The sequence below is a fragment of the Xenopus tropicalis genome, chromosome 6, assembly GCF_000004195.4.
Source record: "Xenopus tropicalis strain Nigerian chromosome 6, UCB_Xtro_10.0, whole genome shotgun sequence".
Lineage (NCBI taxonomy): Eukaryota > Metazoa > Chordata > Amphibia > Anura > Pipidae > Xenopus > Xenopus tropicalis.
The window spans coordinates 112,745,335-112,761,663 of NC_030682.2; the positions used below are offsets into that span (position 1 = coordinate 112,745,335).

Genomic DNA, 16,329 nt, shown 5'->3' on the forward strand with positions numbered 1-16,329 from the left:
CCGGTGCCATTCATTAAAGAGTTCAGGCAAATATTCTGCCTCCATTTTATTCTGTTTGATTCTAATGGGTTTCTTTCCTGCAAAGAGATCATTCTGTATATTTTTATATAAATTCAGGATCCATTCAAGTTAGTAGAATCTTTCTTCTTTGGCAGAAGCCCTTTCTGGGAGAAAGGGCTCTGAGTGACCTGTCCTTTACTCTGTCCAACTATTTAAGTAGCAGATAACTTACATCTCAGGAAAAAGGCTTAAACATACAAAGTTTCAAAAGTGTATTTTTATTTTCATCAAGACAATCTTTTCCTCAGCATTCAGATAGTAAATGAAATCCTGTTAAAGCTGTAGCCACATAACCAGACTGAACTAAGTTGTGGGTGTAGGGAAACATAAATATTTTTCATTTTTTCTTCTTACTAATTAGCCACATAGCATGCCAAAAATTAATTCCAACATGATATGCAAAATTGCTGGTATCCACAGGCCCTTAATATCAGTCTCCTAATTGATGTAACAGTTTAACTCCACATGTAAACTTAGTAGGGGGTGTAAGTGTTTTGCCACTGGCGCAAAAAATAAAGCTTCTGCAGGCAGTAGAATTTTATCTCCATAGATAAAAAAGTGTGCCTAATCTGACTCAAAACCTTATTAAGGTAGATTAAAAAAATGTATGCCAAAAGACCACTGTGCCCCTAAGTTTTCTACTTAAAATCACAGAAAAATACCTATACAGATATAGTTTGATAATCTCATTCTAAACCCAAGTAAGCAAATTTAGGGGTTTCTTTCTGTGGCAGACATGCCTCAAAGAGGATAGAATGAGTGTTATGTGTAGCTAGAACTACAAGCAAAGGGCAAGAAATCCAGCACAGATAAAATAATAATACTTGCATATTGAGCTATTAATATTTCCATTAGGAACATAACAGGGAAATAAAAATAATAATACTTGCATATTGAGCTATTAATATTTCCATTAGGAACATAACAGGGAAATAAAAAAGACATTATACTATAATATTGGAAAATGTCTTTTTTCCCCCTAAATCTACAGTGGATTAAATGTTAGCAGTGGTTTAAAACGTGGTATAAGATGTTTTCAATACACAAAGTGCTGCCTGCTTTCAGATTGTGGTGGGCTGCTATAGCTGGTACACTCCACTGTGTACAAGACAATTTACAGTAACACAAATGAAACTCTGTCATGAATCTACAAAAAAAACTTCCACCGCATCTCAATGCTATGTGTGTGGAAATTGGACCTTCTGGGTTATTTATGGATTGAAGAATATCTTCAGCTCTATGTAAGGGCTCTGGCACACGAAGAGATTTATCGCCTGCGTTTTTTCCCCCTAGCGCTTTGGTGACAAGTCGCTACGACAATACCCACGAAGAGATTTCATGCGAGTTGAGCTCCAGGCGATCGGCTACCCATGGTACACTCAACGGTTAACCCCCCCTCATGTTTGCTCAAGTCGCTCAGAAAAGGGTCTGTGTGCGATTTGAAACAGCAGGCGATTTGAAGTAGCCTCGTATGTTTTGACACTGGCGATTTCCATTGATTTAGCATTGGCGTCTTGTCGCCAAATCGCTCTTTTAAAAATCGCCGGCGACAAATCTCCTCGTGTGCCAGAGCCCTAAAAGGATGTACTCTGTCGTGCCATATTTAACAACACATGAGATAAGCAAGAGAATCTCAAGTCTAGCGGTGTTTAACAGCATCATAAACATGAGTATATTTTATAAACTAAACACAATGTGTAATGTGGCATTCCTATAAACGAATGAACTATAACTAACAACAGCATAGATAAGATGCATGAGCTATTAATACAGTATTTGGCAGTGGTGGCTGTATGCTTGCAACTGAATGCATTAGCTCTCATATGTTATGTAGAAAAATATTTTTTGTATTAAGTTATTTTTACGTTGAGTGTGCATTTCCTGATAATATTCTTAAGCTAAAAATAATTTTTCTTTAAATGGGAACTATCACAAAAATGAATATTTAATACTGGCTTAATCTCACAGAAATAAGAAACATACTAATGTAATTATTTCAAAATGTTGTACAATTTATTAAATAATCAAATTAATCTTACTACCCCCCTCAGCAATCTTGACTGACAGCTCTAATACATCATTCATGTTTGCCTAGACAATGTATTAGAGTTAACTGCATTTCAGTTAGTGTTGACTCTGACTCTCGCATGAAGAGAGATTGCCGAGAGGGGATACTAACGAGGAACTTGATTATCTCAGAAATGATGCAGAATTTTTAAGTTGGTCATGTTTAGAAAATGTCTTATTCTATGAGATGAAGCTGATTTTTGCAATAGTTCCCCTTTAACATGAAGGTAGAGAGAGAGCATAGTGTATGCAGTGAAACTATGCAGCAGTTTATATACAGTATACTTGCTTCCAAAGAAGTAGCCATTGGCTATGGGTGGCCACATGGCATGCACAGAATAGCAGCCATAACCTACTTACTAACATGATGTTCCTGACTTTGCAATGTAAAGGCACCATAAGGAAAGGAATGTTCTCCATATCAACCAATCAGTAGGAATCATTTTTACTGGTTGGCAGTTTGAAAGCAATGATTTTAGATTGTAAGCTTGTTTGGACTGGGCCCTCTTTAGCTCTTACTGGTTGGTAATTGGTTGTAAATCTGTTGTGTATGCACCCATATATTGTACAGCACTGTGGAATATCACTTTATAAATACCTGTTAATAATAATTATAATGTGGCTACTAGAACTGGAGAAAACTTTGTTGCAGTATATATGGAGCCTATTTGTATTGTTCCCTGGAACATTTTAAATGTTGCAGTTGCAAAGTCAGTAACATTGTTGTGTCATATTATGTTAACTGCCATTTTCAGTTTATGTCGGCTGGGGAAGAAGCCTCACAATCAGCACTTTGATGACAGCTGAAAATAGTTTATTCCAAAATTTCTGGTACATCTATCCAAAAAACTGCATAATTATTTCATTTGTGAAGGAAAACAACCTTGGCATTGATGGAAGAAGCCAAACATGGACAAATCCACTGATGATAATAGCTGGAGATATGAAAGATAGTTACTAAACACCACAAACTATTTCTTTCAAAAATTACAATATACTTTAAGCAGCACCTGTAAAACCCAGTTTCAACAAAAGTACCTTTGTGAGTTACATAAAGCTGAAATTACAGCAGGGCTGATGTTTGCAAACCTCTTCTATCCAAGGCCAATGCACAAGTGGTGATAAATGCAGGAAGTTTGCACTAGCTCTAATAACCTATATCCTTTGCTTATAAACAGGTGAATGCTTCTTTCTCATTGTTTTTTTTTCTGGTTTTCTGGACCTGGTGCAAACTGTGGGGCAATTATTACTTCTTTAACTGGTTGTTAGCAAGTGCAAAACCCAGATCTGAAAGCAATTTTAAATATTATGGTCAGATGTTTTAGCCTTTTCTGGACATATTTACATATTTATACCACTGTGCACAATACGTGAAATGTATTTTTGGGGATTATTTGTGAGGCTAACAGATCAAAACTGCTAAATTCAGTAGTATTTTTCCTACCATATTGTACATTTACAGATAAATCCTTTAGTCTTTTTCTGTTAAACATTAAAATGGCTTATACTACATCCTGTATTATGCGGGGGAAAAGTGGGAAAGGGTAAGCCATTGTGGGACTTGCTGCAGGGGTAGCTTAACTTGTGTATATGCTCATTCACTGTGAATGACATGACATGGCACCACTGGGGGCAACTTTAATGGGGGGGGGAGCTTTTTTTGTCACACACAAAAAATATGTGCAGAACGTCAACAGTTAGAAAAAACAAACAATAGGTGGGGTTAGGCTATCGTTAAAAATGTATATCATATGCATAGGCATAAATAAGTGTAAGGATATGTTTTTATCTACCTGGACTACAGGTATATAACTTGACTGAGAATGGGTAGTTCATGCAGCATAGTAAGTACAGGTATGGGATCTGTTATCCAGAATGCTTGGGACCTGTAATTTTCCAGATGAGGGATCTTTCTGTAATTTGGATCTCCATACTTTGTCTTTTTAAAAAATAACAAGAACATTAAATAAATCCAATAGGGTTGTTTTGCATCCAATAAGGATCATTATATCTTAGTTGGGATCAAGTACATGGTACTGTTTTATTATTACAGAGAAAATACAAATGATACACAGAGCACTTACCGCTTAAATCCAAGTGTGCTACTCATCGGCCGACTCCCAGACGGTACCAAACAGCAAGGAAGAATAGACCAATAGACATAGCTTTACACATTTTGTGGCGAAACGCGTAAAGCATAGGAGGAAGTGGTGGGACGCCACGAAACGTGTAAAACGTAGGTCCTTTTGCTGTACTTGTGCCTTTTTAGATAAGACACTTTTATTTTTATCCTCGTGGTGCTCCACAAAATGCTATTAGTAATACAGAGAAAAAGGAAATTATTTTAAAAAATTTAAATAATTTGATTAGGATGGAGCCTTCCTGTAATTCAGAGCTTTCTGGTTAATGGGTTCCCATATAACAAATACCATACCTGTACATTAAAAAAGTTTTTTTGCAATAATTTTGCACACATATTACTGTGTGTTCAGTGACCACACAATAAATATAAATGAATATAAAAGTCTGTGTATTGTGATTACAGCTGAGAAAACACAAGGGCAGTAAATGCCGACAGCACTGAGGCAAACTTAGGGTCAGTCACGGGCCTTCCTCCTGTCACTGGATTGAATGCATTAGAAAATGTGCATTTGCTGTTTTGTGGCTTAAAGGACAATTTTTATTACTAATATGTTTGGTGCCAGTCGCTGACATTTCTTGAAATGGCCGAGCCAAATCAAATGCATTAATATTTTTCAGAGCTGCTTTGCAATGTCAAGGCTGTTTCAGAAGTGCTACTTTACTTCTAGGATTTTATATCCAGGAATATATTCTATATATGTCCTTCACTATTTCATTGGGAATATTAACTTGCAAAACCAAGTGTCAGAAAGGAACAGTCATCTAGGCTTATTTTGTTTAAAGAGACATTACACTGACTGAGCGTTATTGGCTTTGCTTTATATCCTGCCTTGTCTCCAGACTGTGATGCTGGTATGTCCCTATATAGCTGCCCATGCATGGGCCAACAGCTTTTTGACCCTTGTATGGGGCCAAAATGACTGCCTGATTAATAATATGATCAGGAGCTAATCAAATTGTAGTAGGTAGGTTTTAAAATCCACTTGGTTGAGGTCTCCATCAGGCTGCTGATTCATTCCTCTCCTGATGGGTCTGCATAGGCCTCTACTGTAAATGATAATTGCAGGGCCAAACTAACAAATCAACCTGATGTGGCCTGCCATCTGAAAGGCCATATCTTATAAAGATCAATTCAAACTTTGCAAAAACAGTGGCTGTTTAGATATATGAATGTGAGTGTATGGACTTTCTTTGTTTGCTGTTCAGATATGTGGCCAGTTTATGCCTTTCTTCAATAATTAACAGGTACCTGAAGGTGCCCTAAAGTTTGCTTTCTGTGGCAGGTAAGCTGTTAAAGCTCCATTAAAATAGTTAGGACCATAATACCAAGGTGTGCTCATATTTTCCTTTTTGGTTTTTGTTATGCCCATTTAAACTGCAATATACTTTTTGGCAATACATTTACACACATTTCTTGTTATGTATTTTGGTTCCAAATAAGAAGCCGCTTTATCACAATTATTTATAAAACCAATATACCTCTTATTGCTTAAAGCCACACTTAATTGTCTTATTGCATCCCGTTGCTGCAGTATTGTTAAAAGAAAAACTGTTTTGCTGCTAACCCTTCCATTTTCCTGGAATACCCTATAAACTACATCATATGCACTGGGTTTTAAAGCATACCCAGAGTAGGACTGTACAAATACACAGTAGAAGCATGGAGTTTTTCAGAAAGAGGATTGATGATCCTGCCATGACTGTTATTTTTTGAAAAGCATACATTTTTGCCAAGAATGCAGGGGCTGCTGTAAGATGCTGTAGACAGTCACTGTTTTGTGGGCTGTGGGGAGCGATTTGGGCCTCTGTGTTCTTGAAATGCCATTGCCTGTTTTGAATCCCACTCTGGGCCTGAGTAAAATACATACTTTTGTGCATGGCCACACTAAAAGTGGTCATACACAGAGCCAAACAAGCAGATCATTTCCCAATATGCCCACCTAAAGGTGGGTGATATTGGACTAATTTGATCATTTGGTCCTAGGCCAAACAATCGAATTACAACAGTGGGCAGAGGTGTTGTTGGATCGAAAACTGCATTAATGAGCCGTTGCGGTTCCTGATACAACGAAAAATCAAACCTGTCAGATCATGATATTGCCAATTTTAGGCCAGATATCGATCGGTTAGGCCCGAGCTCCCACACATGGGCAGATAAGCTGCCAAATCGGCCTGGAGGACCAGAATCTACAGCTGAAATCTGCCTCTGTATGGCCACCTTTAGATGCATCATTCATACTAAGCTGTGCTGGGCATTATATAATTCTAATGTTCCTGTTAGACTGAAGGCTACACAGTGTGCAAGGAGCATTTACAAACAGTACCGTTCTGTTGCATCATTGAGTACATGCTTGGACTCACCTACCATGATACCATGCTGCTCATACATGAAAGTTCTGCTAAGGTACAGGCACTAGGGGGCCATATTTGCACACATTTGGTACATGAGTGTGATCTGGTATGGAGCAGAATGGAGACCTGTTAGTGTGTGACATTGTGGTTCTGAAGTTGCAGTTTCTTCTTCTGTCAGCTTCCTACTTTAATGTTTGGTTACGGAAAGATTAATACCTAGTTCATATTACATTTTTTTCTGTTTCTGTAATTCTCCTGTCTGAATGGCATTAGAGAATGCCACAATCTATTAATACTTGTTAACATTCCATCTGTATATTAGGTAAGAGAATGCTACTCTAATTGCAGTTGGTTTGAAACAAGACAAATGTGGAAGCTTTGTACTCAACTGCCTGTACAAGCTGCCATGCACCACAGAAGTAGGGAGGGGCAACCCTTTGTCATTCCTGCTTACGGGAGCTGCGGGATTCAGGATTACTATAGCAACAGACCACATGATAAGTGGTGTATTACATTGCTGGGCTCTGATCTTTCTCTGAGGAACAACCAAGTTAACTTTTTTTTCTTTTAATTGATTCATACTTTGTACCTTGTATAATTTGGGAGGTGTGAGTGAGCTGGAGAGGATGTGAGGGCCTGCCGGGGAGAATGTAATTGGTGTCAGGTAAATTCACGTTCTTTGTCTGTATGTCTGCATACCAGCAATGGGTTTTATAAGTTTTATTAGTAAAAACAGCTTCTCTGCTCCTTACATTAGTGAAGCCCCACATGTATTAATAGATAGTTTGTTTCCTTTTATTTCTCTATGCTTAAATGTTTCATTACTTGACTCCAAAAAATGTCTAGTCTTAAAGGTTATGCAGAATTCATAAGATTTACCAGTTGCTACTTCTCTGAATGTTAATTCTAATATTATTCATCCAGAATGCTATCTTAACAATGTCACAATAGATGTTATTTTGGTGGATCTAGGATCACTGCAACAATGTAGTAGTCATTCTGATATTTAATATTTAAAGGAGACATATTGTGTAAAAAATAAGAATGTGCCAGTGCATTATATTTCTTTAAATATGGAAGGATTGTGCTTAAACAAGATGTGATTCAGGCAAATTTATTGAGAAATTTCCCCAAAACCCTAGTAGTCTCACCTTTCAGTTCTACTTCCTGCTGCCCCCTTTCCCAGGCAGTGCCAGTGGCACTCAGCACACTGCTCTATAGGATAGGAACCAATTGGCAACTAGGCTAACCTGACACACATGTATACAATTTATTTTTACTACAATAATTTACAAATACCTTTCTGGATAAAAAGTACATTTCTAGTTTTCCCTCTGAGCTGGAGATGCATCATTTGAACTATTCCAATATGACTGTACCACCCATTCCCCCACACTCCTGGACTCACTGTTATTAGCTCCCACCCTTTGACAGGTGCAGCAGAGGAGTTTGAACTATGCATTTGCTTCTAAATTATGATGGGGCTTTAGCTGAGCTTTACTAGATCACTGCACTGTTAATTTGTCATGCACCTTAAAAAAGTGGGTCAGGATAAAAATAGAACAGTGTGGGTAGAAAATCTGTTATAAAGATAATGAATACTTGTATTCATAGAAGCACAATTATATTTGTTAAGAGCATCTCATGTAATTGTTAATACATGCAGCAGCAGCTCTATCAGAAGCCTCCTGCATATATATTAACACCATTATAAAATTTTAGATACTACACTATCCATGGTTGTCCGTTTTTAGAAATGACTATCCACTATAGTAGAAATTGATTACCTTTAATGTTTGTCACACTGTTATTATCATTGTATGTTCAATGTGTGGGGGGAAAATTACCTTTGATAAATGTGGAATCACCCAGCAGTTGGCTCTGGGACTTCATATGGATATCTAATTCAAAACTACACTGCATAATTGCTATACATATATGAACTCATATATTGGTTGACCCACTACCCCACGTCAATTGCCAGAAAAAAAGTAATGTAATTAGGGCAGTAGGAGGCACAAGGAATACATAGATGGAGGAGTTTTTTAGGAAACCAGAGCAGAGTGATGTGTCAGATTCATCCCTGCAAAGGGAGCAGAATGTGTTGCAGATATCAACTGAAAAATGTTAGTAGTGCATGGAACCCTACCAGATGTGATGTGAATTGCTCATTGATAAAGTCTAAACCTGCTTGTGATATGAAGGTTACTCTGGCTTCTGTTTGGGTCTTTAAGCTTCTCGTGAATATTGTCATATATTGCTGGACATCCACCTCCTCTTCAGCTCTACCAACCATAATTGTATTTTGCAATGAACTAGATCATCTGTATGTCAAGTGGAAGGTCAGGTTAGATTTGGTCAAGGATTTATCTCTGCTTTTATAGGGACAAAAATACTCACTCAAGCAATTCTGCACCAAAATCTGCTTTGTGTATCTGCTCCCCAGCCAACACAGCAAATCTGCTGGTCATTTATAAACAAGCTGAAGAATCAGCCCCATGTGGCACTAGCCTTATGCAGTCCTTTCACTCAGGCTCAGGTTTCACCAAGAAAAAACACCCAGCCACCACAAAAAAGTCTATTGACTTCAATACGTTTTGCAAATTTTTGCTGTTTTGAGAATATTTTGGTGAAGCAAAATGGGACAGATTTGCTCCTCACTAATAACTAGGTTACCCTTGTAAAGATAATCCCTTTGCATAATGGACTTCTGTTTACAAAATAGTTACAATAAAGTATAAAGGTTAGGGGTGTTGCACTGTGTATCTCTCTATTTATTGTATTATCAACCTCACAAGGATGAAATGTGAAAATCCCGGGATCGTGTCCCTTTATATATGATAGTTGTTATATATGATTAGCTTTTAAGAGCAGCATAATATACTTTGTAAAAGCTGTACACTGTTTTTCAGTGGGCATCCATAGTGTTATTGTATAAAAGGCACCTTTTATTCAAAGTTTGGTCCTGGAACTGTAACATGCATATCTGGGAATTTTTACACCTCACATTTAGGTACAGATTTAATCATTTTAGCCCATCATTATGTGGGCAACCAACTGCTTAATAAAAAATTAAATAAAAAAAACAAGCATTTTTTTCCCAGAAGCAGGCCTTGGTCACATATTAATACTGTATGTAATGAAAACATAGGAAAAAGTCATTTTATTAACAAAAGAAAATATATTACATTTTAAAAACAGTTCACCATGTAATAAATGACTAATGGCTAACATTACAGCACTAAAATGCAGATTATTTCTCACACAAGTGCAATATAGAGTGCAGTCTCCAAGAGTTTTTTACACAATATTTAGTTGTTGCAAGGGGGAGTTGCAAATAAGTTGCAAATGGGACAAAGACTAGTTGATGTCATTTCTGGTGTTCTTTGAGGGGAGTGACTTGTGTGCCCTATTCTTTAGGTGCAAATGAGTTGTGCCCATTGATGCAGGGCACCGGGTGAACGGTGCTGGTATCTCCAGGGTTCCTCTGCACTCTGCATCAATAGGTGCAACAACACTCACTTCGGCATGGGAGGATGGCAGGACTGGGCACAACTATATGGATGTGCAAGAAGTGCATTTTGAGGCAAATACCTTTTAAGTAATAAAGTTTTATCCACAACTGACTGCAAGGAAATCTGTGCTACCGAGACTGCTTGCAGTCTTAAATCACCCCTTGAAACTGCTTTATGTTGGGATGTTAAATTGACTAGAGTAGAAATGTTCTGGGCATTGTATTTTGCTGCATCCTGAAAAATATTTTTACTCATTTTATATTTTTTGTCTAGTTCAGTGATGTCCAATTTATTACAAGTAGTTAATCGGTTCTATTTCATACAGCTTGTTGGAGGGCCACATTCGGTTAAAATGATGATGTCATATAGTGAAGTCTGTGAAGCGTCTGAGCAGACAGGGGCCATAAAAATCCTTTGGAGGCCCACGGGCCTATATTTGGACAGCCCTGGTGTAGTATATGGTTGAAAAAAGCTGTAGTAAACTTTAACTCCCTGTGCTACCTGACATTATAACAGTGGTGTTCTGCAGTCTATAAATTATTGCCTGTTTATAAGAAAATATATAGGTGATGGTTAGCCACCATACTTGCTGTGACCTCATGTTTAGCCAAAAGTACAACTTCATATATATACAGAAAGGGTAGCCAAGACATAGTCATCTTTAATATCCTTAATATATAAATATCAGGGCAAAAAAAAAATAACGTGAACACAAAAAGCAGCAAAGATAGCAGAAGTAAGGTACTGTTTGTCTTGCAATAGCATTGTTGTTTTTGCACTATTTATTCTGAGTCATAAATTTACAATACAGTTAGGGTTATTCTCTTGGGGTCTGAGCCACAGAAAAAAATATTTTTAAATTCATGAAGGGAATAAGTTGGAATGTTTCTGTTTAGCCCTGATCATAAATACTAGAAATCCTCATTACATGGTTTCCCATGCTGCCTAATCCATGAGATTTATTTAGTCTACCGAGCTTTAACTGTATGTACATATAATTGTTGCATTTAGTTGAAAAAGTCATGTGAGCAAGCTTGGAAGGATGTTCTGCAATTAGTTTGTTTCTAGAGCAAATTCCCTATCACAATTTCTTTATGCCTTTTAGTTCTGCGATTAGTTTGTTTCTAGAGCAAATTCCCTATCACAATTGCTTTATGTCTTTTAGTTCTGTGATTAGTTTGTTTCTAGAGCAAATTCCCTATCACAATTTCTTTATGCCTTTTAGTTCTGCGATTAGTTTGTTTCTAGAGCAAATTCCCTATCACAATTTCTTTATGCCTTTTAGTGCTGCAATTAGTTGTTTCTAGAGCAAATTGCCTATCACAATTTCTTTACGCCTTTTAATTGCGTGCAAGTTTCACATGTGTAGTCTAGTACAGAGTTCCCGAACCTGTTGCCCTTCCGCAAACTACAAACTAAGTGTCCATGTTTGATTTAGAGCAGTATTCTAGTTGTTTTATGGAATAATATCTTCCCTAACTTGCTTTTCCTGATAAAATAATCATGCTGTTTCTTTTCTAGAAGTTTGTGACATGACTTTTACTACACAGAAAGGTCTATTGTAGCTTATACTGCACCAAATATCAATATCTGTAATATGTTACAAGAGTAGAGTATCAAATGATGGTTGTATGCTTTTTACTACACAAACAAAGCTTGATTTCCAATAAGCCTTTTATTTTTGTTTGGAGAAGAAGGGTAGTAGATGTTGCTCAGAATAAAATGTTTATCCCACTATATGCCTCAAACTATTCCTGGTATTTGTTCCATGCCCTCTGAATGTTACTAGGTAAAGGCCTGCCAAATCTTGGAGATTATTGGCGAGCCTTTCCAGGCCTGATTTGTATAGAATTGCCTCAATGTTGATTTTTTGTAACTGCTGCATTTAAAGGACAATTATTTCTATTTGTTAGGAAATATTTAAATATTTGGTCTCTGTATTGTGCTGATTAACACATCTGTTACATTCAGTTTTGAAATAATTCCAAAAAAGTGTGAAGCGTGCACAGCCAATAAGCAGACGTAAGGTGCTATTCCCAGGGGGGCTGCCCATAAAAGAGCCTCCTGGCTATAGAACAATATAGCATAGGGAGGAATGCACACTCTTGGAAAAATCTAAAATTTAATTTCATCACAAAATCAATGCAAGAATTTGCAAGATGTGCATTCCTCCCTGTAAAATAATAATAATTCCTCTGCTGTTTGATATTGAGGAAACTTGCTCCCGTTGTCAGTGTTTGGAACAGCAATCCAAAATTATGTAATTGGTTTCTTTATCCATAAAGCTAATATTATTATTATTTTATTATTAACATTTATTTATAAAGCGCCAACATATTCCGCAGCGCTGTACAATAGGTGGGTTACATACATTGGACATACAGAGTAACATATAAAGCAACCAATAACCGATACAAGAGGTAAAGAGAGCCCTGCCCAAAAGAGCTTACAAGCTGTTTTTCTTTTAGTTTCTTCTAGACTGAAGCAAGCATAAAATCAGCTTTTTCCTAAGGAAAAGAGTGGAATCACAAGAGCAGTAAAGGCTCTGTATCATCTGCTAGTTCTTCTTTCCTCTGCATCTCCCAGCATTTCTACCTATTAACACCAGCAACTCTCCCTGTTATTTGTGTTCAGCAAAATCAAAATGATTGCTTCCAAGGTCCCTTGTTCTGCTACAGGTCTTTTCGTCTGCCTGCCTTCTATTATTATTACCTTGTAGCACTTTATGAAGACGTTTACTGTTAAAGGAATTCACTCTCTTTGGTACAAGAACACTTTTAGATTGTACGCTCTGTTGAACAGGGTCGTCTTGTATGGATTTTTGTTTTTTTTGGTAACAAAGAAACAAAACAACAATCAAAGAATGGAGGAAGATAACAGTTTCCAAACAGTTCTGGGCACAAAGTATTGACATAACAAGAGGAAGTAAACATTGAGATTTACGTAGAGAGCACACAGATTGGTACTATTAGTCCAGCCATGGAGCCCAAATACGGTCGAACTTGGTTTGGGTGCCTCTGAATTCTGAGGGAAGCTTCAGGAGTGGTATCGCTTTATTAACCTGTACTTGCTAGAATGTAATATTAGGTACAGTTGCACCTATTCAGTGCATTGCAATGTCATTTTTGGCATAGAACAGCAGGGATCCGAATCTGTTCTGGACATAGGTGGTTAAGAGAATATTGTTTACTACACTCAAGATGCAAAGTTGTGCAGACAGTATGTGCGGGAAGACTGGGTAATTCACCCGAAAAGCTGGTTATCAGTGAGCAGGCGAACCAGAGACCTTCCTTGCACACCCTTAGCTCTCCAAATTAGATTAAGCTTAATAAAGGGGTCACTTTGCCCTGAAACGTTGCATCTCCGCAATAAAGTTTGAATTAACTCTTTTACTGCCAAGCACGTATGGCATACGTGATGGCAGTAAAAGGGCTTAAACGCCAACGACGTGTCTCATACGTCGTTGGCGTTTAAGCGCTGCCCTCTGCAGCGGCGGCATGTGCCGCCGCTGCAGAGGGCTTCTAACAATGACAGCCCCCCTGGGCAATGTGCCAGGGGGGCTGTCATCAGGGTCCTGCGAGCCGATCGCTCGCAGGACCCTCCAGGAAGCAGCAGATGCGATCGCATCGCATCTGCTGCTTCCTGCTTCCTCCCTCTCCCCCAGCGCCGGCCCAAATGAGGAAGGAGGCGATCGGTCTTCAGGAACAGGTAAGGACTTTTTTTTTTTATTGCATTTACACACTTTTACACACTTATACACACATTTACATACATTTATACACACTTACATACATTTACACACACTTACAGCACACATTTTAGCATTTTTTTATTTTTTATTTTTTATTTTTTTTTTTTTCATTTTTCACACTTTTATACACTTATTTACACTCATATACACACTTACACACTATCACACAACTTTTACACATGTACACACATGTATACACAAACACTTTGGGTTTTTTTTGTTTTGCTTTTTTTTTTTTTTTTTTTTCATTTTACCACTTTGTTTTTATTTTCTTTTACCTAAAAACTGTTTATTTTGACAGCGTAACTATTGGATCAGATATTCTGGCCACTAATTACACTGTCATGTAACTTATTTTGTTGTTTCACTGATTTGCACAATTTTTGTGGTTTTATCACATTTTATCCCTATATAAGTGTTCCTGATCTGTTTTTAGCGTAGCTTTGCCAGGTGTAACTTTGGTGTACAAAAATAACTTTACCTATTTTGAATTCATCAGAATGTGTACTTTCCAAAAATATATGGTTTTCTGGGGGTCACTGTATAGTTAGGGGGGGTTACTGCACATAATACACTGACAGGGGGCTCTGTGTGCAAAAGCTGAGCTGGCAGGCGAGAAATCCTTATGCGCTATTTTCATTTTGGGTTCAGTACATACCGCAGACTTTGGTATATCTATGCATATTGGGCATCAATCTGTTCAGTAGACCTCTGGTGTTCCTATTTGGGGTGACTTGCCTTTGTACGCAAGAAATTGTGTGAGATAAATGCGGCAAATTGCAACATTTTTAGGCGATTTTCTGAAATCTCATAAAAACCGATAACTTTAGGAAAGCTTTGCGGCTTGGTACTTTGGTGTAGAAAGGACTCTTTACCCTTGTTGGATTTGTCAGAATGTGTACTTTCCAAAAATATATGGTTTTGTGGGGGTCTCTGTATAGTTAGGGGAAGTTTTGGCACATAATACACTGACAGGGGGCTCTGTGTGCAAAAGCTGAGCTGGCAGGCGAGAAATCCTTATGCGCTATTTTCATTTAGGGTTCAGTACATACTGCAGACTTTGGTATATCTATGCATATTGGGCATCAAACTGTTCAGTAGGCCTCTGGTGTTCCTATTTGGGGTGACTTGCCTTTGTACGCAAGAAATTGTGTGAGATAAATGCGACAAATTGCAACATTTTTAGGCAATTTTCTGAAATGTCATAAAAACCAATAACTTTAGGAAAGCTCTGCAGATTGGTACTTTGGTGTAGAAAGGACTCTTTACCCTTGTTGGATTTGTCAGAATGTGTACTTTCCAAAAATATATGGTTTTGTGGGGGATCTGTATAGTTAGGGGAAGTTTTGGCACATAATACACGGACAGGGGGCTCTGTGTGCAAAAGCTGAGCTGGCAGGCAAGAAATCCTTATGCGCTATTTTCATTTAGGGTTCAGTACATACCGCAGACTTTGGTATATCTATGCATATTGGGCATCAAACTGTTCGGTAGGCCTCTGGTGTTCCTATTGGGGGTGATTTGCCTTTGTACGCAAGAAATTGTGTGAGATAAATGTGACAAATTGCAACATTTTTAGGCAATTTTCTGAAATGTCATAAAAACCAATAACTTTAGGAAAGCTCTGCAGATTGGTACTTTGGTGTAGAAAGGACTCTTTACCCTTGTTGGATTTGTCAGAATGTGTACTTTCCAAAAATATATGGTTTTGTGGGGGATCTGTATAGTTAGGGGAAGTTTTGGCACATAATACACTGACAGGGGGCTCTGTGTGCAAAAGCTGAGCTGGCAGGCGAGAAATCCTTATGCGCTATTTTCATTTAGGGTTCAGTACATACCGCAGACTTTGGTATATCTATGCATATTGGGCATCAAACTGTTCAGTAGGCCTCTGGTGTTCCTATTTGGGGTGACTTGCCTTTGTACGCAAGAAATTGTGTGAGATAAATGCGGCAAATTGCAACATTTTTAGGCGATTTTCTGAAATGTCATAAAAACCGATAACTTTAGGAAAGCTTTGCGGCTTGGTACTTTGGTGTAGAAAGGACTCTTTACCTTTGTTGGATTTGTCAGAATGTGTACTTTCCAAAAATATATGGTTTTGTGGGGGTCTCTGTATAGTTAGGGGAAGTTTTGGCACATAATACACTGACAGGGGGCTCTGTGTGCAAAAGCTGAGCTGGCAGGCGAGAAATCCTTATGCGCTATTTTCATTTAGGGTTCAGTACATACCGCAGACTTTGGTATATCTATGCATATTGGGCATCAAACTGTTCAGTAGGCCTCTGGTGTTCCTATTTGGGGTGACTTGCCTTTGTACGCAAGAAATTGTGTGAGATAAATGCGGCAAATTGCAACATTTTTAGGCGATTTTCTGAAATGTCATAAAAACCGATAACTTTAGGAAAGCTTTGCGGCTTGGTACTTTGGTGTAGAAAGGAC

The 16,329-nt window shown here is 37.9% G+C and overlaps 1 protein-coding gene across 20 annotated transcripts in view; it reads left to right on the forward strand.

Moving 5' to 3' along the window:
- Positions 1-16,329, forward strand: part of dtna (dystrobrevin alpha) — a 151,028-nt gene that overhangs the window by 54,706 nt on the left and 79,993 nt on the right. Inside the window, exon 1 of one of the 20 annotated variants that reach the window (XM_031903443.1) lies at positions 7,209-7,285. The gene's annotated coding sequence lies outside the window, so the exon portion shown is untranslated. 20 annotated transcript variants of the gene reach the window in all.